The following is a 6,342-nucleotide window of genomic DNA, read 5'->3' as shown; positions in this document are numbered from 1 at the left end:
TGAAATTTTACTTCTCGGGACAATCCCATAAGGTATATGCCGATAAAAACACACACAAAAGAAAAAAATTCAGGTTTGCAGGTAGCTTGAAACGTACTGGGTTCTATCTATAGTTAATATCGTGGTCGGTCAACAGGTATAACTGAAATACCCCATACAAATATACATAAATAGACATTACCTTTGTTTTTTAATTTGTCAAGAACATTATACGTATCTCCCCCTCCTGGATCCGCCACTGGTTCTAATATGGTATTTTATAACATATATTTAAGTACAGTTACAACATTTTCAAATAATAGTATAGAATATTAATTCTTTTATTTTTGTTATAATATTCTTTAAGGCATGAATGACATAATTGTCAACCCAACTTTATAACATTGAACTCAACTCTCCCAATACAAGCTATTCTTACAGGGAGTGTTGCATATTGTTTATGTGTTTAACTACAAATAATAAATTCTTTAGTATTAATAGTAGCATGGTTAATAATTTAATTAATATTTAATAATTGCATGTAAAAATATAAAACAGTTTTAAAAATATTCTTAAATTTCACACATTATATATTATTTTGTCTGTAAAGATTGAATGTCAGTTTTAAATATTGCAGGATATAACTCATCAAAATTAATCTTTATCCATATTTTATAATATTATATAATAATCAGCTAATATTTTTTTTTAAGGTAGATGACCACTTTAAATTATAGGTACCTACCTACTTACTTGCTTATAATATAATGACAATTCGATACGATACTGACATAATTAAAATAGTATAAAATATAATTTTAAATTGGTATTATCAGCTGTATTTAACAAATTAAACAAATTATGGAATGGGCAATGGCACAAAATAGTTGGCTCCCCTCCCTAAAAAAAATGTTTAGTTTACGTGCTAAACTTTACAATGATGTGGGTTTTTTTTAAATTGATATAAATATTTTTTTTTTAATGTTTGTATCTGTATACACAAAAAGTAGTTGAAAACACTTCGATTTTCAAATTTTATGTTTCTAAATTGGCTTAATCTCCCCAAAAGCCCCTCCTTTTTTAGTTTTGTAGGATCGAAGCCCCCCCCCCCCCCCGCTTAAATTAATGTTAATAATGTTGGCCCCCCTTAAATTTTAATGGATTTTCGCCTATGGGTGCCAGCTGGTGCATATGCACCTCATGAGAAAATATTTTTTAATAATTTGTACTTTTCGAATAAATAATAAAATATAAAGAAGCTTTCTTTATCATCTTATTTCCATGGTTATGGATAAATAGTGAAATGTAAAAATAGTAAATACTAATTCTCTCAAACTCTATCTAACTCTCATAAAAGACCGGAAATACCATATATTTTTTAATTTTACCAAAAAATAACAACATCATTAATTCATAATTATATATTCGTAATATGTATTATCACATATCGTAATATGTGATAATATATTTAATATTATATTATTATTTATCATTATTAATATTATTCTAATCTACTTTGTACTCCGTATATAATTGATCTAGAGTGGTCAAAATATTTTATATTTGATATTGTACCTGCAGTACCCTGCGATTATATTATGAATGAAGACCGGATTTATATGTTTTTACCTATTGTTACTGGGTCTATGCAGTCTTATGAGAGTATATAATGTGGACGTTTTTTATAATTCTGAGTTCGTAGAAAAAAGTTTTTTTTTGAATATTTAAGAATATTTCATGTGTTAATGAATATTTAACCCATTTAACATATTTTAAAATATTTTGTAAATTGTGAGAAAAAATATTAATTTATTATGAATGTCTAACAAGGATTTTGAGGTTCACGGTGCAAATTAAATATTTTTTATTTATAATTATTAAAAACGTTTCAATTCTTAACATTGAGTATTGTTTTTCGTAGGAATTTAAATAATTTGATATTATTAGTACAATAGTAGATCGGTACTTCAGCATTTTAAGTTAACACTCAAAAGTAAAGAATTCATTTAATATGACTAATTTAAATTAGATTCAGTTTTCCATAATATAGCGGTATAAAGTTATATTAATTTTATTAATTCTCCATTTCTCCAACTATAATAGTCTTAAGTCATATTCTAGCAGACAGTCAAAGGCAGACCTCAGTGGTCAACAAAATCAAGACCAATAATTGTGGTTTTTTCTAATATTGCCCTACCAAGTTTTGAAACGATCGAGGTTTACGCACATGACTCATTTTACGGCCCGTTTATAATATGACTAGGTACCAGGGACCTAGTAGCTGCGCTAACCATGATTTTCGGCCGCAACGCGAGCGACACAATGATGACAATTTTATGGGCGATGGGCTCATCGCTTATACTTATCGTCAGTGGCGTACGCAGGATTTTCTTAAGGGGGGTGTCATAAATCATAATTATATGCATGAATTGACCTTTATTTTTTTTTTTTGCTTATCTCTCTAAAAAATCTTCTCCCACTATGTTATGATAGAATATAGTCAATAAAAATAATATATACAGTAAATAAAGTATTAACGCAGGTACTCTGTAGGTAATTGTGTAGTTAGTAACTACCTACTCAACACTAGTTAGTAGTTTTTGACCAAATCGATTTTATTTTTTTATTTTAGTATTCATAAAGGAATAACCGACGATAGTGACGATACTTGAAATGTTCAACTGGTTTTTAGTTTTTTTCAATTTATATATTTTGTTTCAGGGAACCATGGATTCCCCCCATATAATGTTGTTTTTATGGCAGCTAAATTTTATCAAAAACATTTAGTATCAATTAGTTGTATAATAGTTTAAGTTCAAATGTTGACAAAATATGATATAAAATTCAAAAAATTAAAAATATTTTCCTGTAGGCAACGATTTTTGTTTTGGAGTAGAGTGGACTGCATCAATAATTTTAAGCTAATGGTTAAGGAAAACAAAATATGGAAGAAATGGTCGATAGTATACTACTTACTTATTGAGTTGAAAAACGCATGGTAATTATAAATTTATATTACCACGTATAATAATAACAATAATAATTCAATAAAAAAATATGACAAGAAATCTGGGCACTGCTTTCTCATAATAAATAATAAAAGTGGTGTAAAAATTGGTGCCCAGGTTAGTGACTCGATTGACTCGAATGGTAAAATATGCTAAGGTAATAAAAGACGGTAGCTGGATCGTCTGGATCGAACCAACAGCGACAACTACATTATACGACGGACTGACCACGTAAAATCACCAATGGCACTCGAACATTACCTACTGAATTGAGTTGCCTATAATTTATGATTAATAAATTAGTTATGTTTTAAATATAGGTACCTTGGTTTATTAAACCGATCATTGATGTGTAAATATTTCATATACACATAGTATAGGTTCCAAGGGGGGTGTGGGATACTTCGGCTTTTATTCCTTTATTGACAACAATGTATTTTGCTCCTATTGTACTAATTCTCTGCAGATGTCTCTGTGTGTCTCTGTGTGTATTATGTGGTAAATAGGAGGGTGACTTAAAACGCAAAATTTAGTACCAGGATCACATGTCCACATCTTGCAGTCCGATTATGAATTATCCCAGTTCTGCCTGTACCTAGTCTATAGTTAGCAAAGACGTACAGTGACATTTGTTGTCTCCATCTTACAAGTGCATAACATACCAAACTTTCAAGGCTGGGCATTAACGAGTTAAAAAGTTAAAGTCAGGTTAAAAAGTTTATTTTATTTTAACTTTTCAACTTAACTAGTTACTTTTGGCTTTTCATTAACTTAACTGTTAATTTACTAAGTTTCTTTTTTAATTAACGTGAAATTAACGAGTTAATTTTTCATTTTAAGAAGTAAGTTAATTTATTTTGTTTTTAATTTAATTATATTTCACTATTTTAGCCTAATTCGTTTTCATGTCAAAAAATATTTACCGTGAATTGTTTAAAATTAAAAATGTATAACATTCGAATCTATCTTATATGGAAATACTGTATAAAGTATAAACACATAATTATAATTTAGTCTATAATTTATTTTTTGGTTGGGAAAACATAAAGTACGCTGACGTTGTATAAACAAATAAACTTTTTTTTAACTTAATGATTTTTATCTTATACTTAAACTTTGGTTATAGGTAAACTTTGGTTATAGTATTGTAGAGGAAAGGCAAAATTTTAAAATATTTAAACAGAATTAAATAAATATTTCATAACCAACGAATGCCGTTACAATTTTATAACATTGAATTTAGTATTTTTTTTAATTTTGAATAACTAGTGATTCGTTTGAGCTACACGCATACATTCATCTACAGTCCTCATCGGTTATAAGACGTACGTTCAGCCAGCCACACCCCCCCAAAGGAAAATCTATAAACAAACTATACAGATATTTAGCACGTAAGTCGCATGAATTCGCACGCCTAATATGAAAATTTGTCAGTCTTCGCGTTAATATTAATAATATTATACAGTGATTTTTAACATGCTCATCCTATTTTTTACTCTGCAAGTCTTACAATATTATATTCAAATTCTGATTTTTAGAATTTTTAAACACACTGGAAGATTTTCGAATATTTTTTATACCATTTTAGGATGATGTTACAATATAAACTTCTGTTTTTCAATTATGAATCCTCTTTTTTTACTTTTAATTATTCGGTACGTATTTATTTTTTTTGGAACTTTGATGCATTTAAATCAAAATTTGAACTAGTAGTTTTTGAGTAATATAACTTTGTATACTAATGATAAAACGTATACGTACTGAGTAGTGTTGCGAATTCCTATGATCAGTTTTATCAATATCTACTGTCACGGTTATGCTTTATCGATCAGTCGTCGAAAAACTTATATAGCGTCTATATACAGGCACGGATCCGGAGCAATGATCTGGGGGGGGGGGGGCAAACAATTTTTTTAAAACACAAATACAATTGTTATAATAAAATATTATACATTATTCTTAATTTAAAAATGTTGACATAATATAGTAGATTAGGTAATCAATGTGATAAATAAATTATTGATTATTTAATATAAAAAGCGACAATGTGAAAAGAAGTTTAGATTTTATTTATTTGTTATTTAATATATAATATTTATATTTATAAAAAAATTTGTCTGGAACCTTGGATCCGCCCCTGTCTATATAGTCGTTTAAAATGATGCCACATGCTACCCATGCATTAATTTTCGTCTCAGTCTTACAAATTAACAAACGACTTATCAAATTCGCGTTCACTAGTTATATTAGTGTGTGGTTAGTTTTGATATTAAAATGATTTGATCTACTGTCAAACTTTTAGGTAAGAATATGCCTGTACTTAAGATAAGTACTACTTACTAAGTAAGTATGTGAAATATCACAAATTAAAAATGCTCATATCTCGATTAAAAATTAAAATATCTAATAAAATTCGAAATTGAAACTTAATCACACATAATATTCTTAACTTAAAGTTTACTGATAGGTCAATTCACTTTAATATCAAAACTATATTGAAATTAGTGAACGAAAATTCGATATGTTGTATACGTGTGTAACGAAAACAACAAATGCATGGGTATGACCCTGGAAGCCTAAACTCTTGACGCGTCATCCGTGTAAAATATAATATTACTCTCACCCTAATTTAAAACAATATGCCATTTGGTAAACGTAATAATATGTAGTGCCATAGTGTAACGACGTACTTTTGTAACACATTGTTTTACAGCTCAGTTTATGTGCTTTGATCATGTACGAAAAAGTTAAAATAGATAGTGGTTATCTTGAGGAAATATTTATTTTTTAATTAAATGGTAGTTACGTCCCTACTTTATTCTAATATATAGTCTAATAAATTATTTTCATTCGTTTTTTGACCTTATAATTTAATTCTGAAACTCTGCGGTTATAATGTCCCACGCCTTGTCGAAAAGTAAAGTAAATAATACCTATAGGTATTTATATTTATTCCTCTTGCAGTCTTGCATGAAGAATCACTAAACATATTTGAATGAATTAATGATATTAATGATATGTAATTATCCTTTTAACATGATTGTGGCCAATGAATAATGATTAGTCCATTAAATGTTATTGAACCATAAAATTGATCAATTTTTCATGCAGACTGGAAATCCATACATATAATATGCACATATTATATTATTTTAATACTATATATTGCTATTATTTTTATTAATTATACATCTATGTTGTATATTCAGTACCTACCCACCTACAGGTATATATATTCTTAGTTCAGAAAAATTGACTATATTATATGAACTTAAATACGGCACAATAGTTTTGCTTTTGAAATAACAAACCTAACCATAATTTAATTTAATTATATATTTATATTTTTTATGTA

The sequence above is a fragment of the Acyrthosiphon pisum genome, chromosome X (assembly GCF_005508785.2).
Source record: "Acyrthosiphon pisum isolate AL4f chromosome X, pea_aphid_22Mar2018_4r6ur, whole genome shotgun sequence".
Taxonomy (NCBI): domain Eukaryota; kingdom Metazoa; phylum Arthropoda; class Insecta; order Hemiptera; family Aphididae; genus Acyrthosiphon; species Acyrthosiphon pisum.
This window is presented reverse-complemented; position numbering follows the sequence as displayed.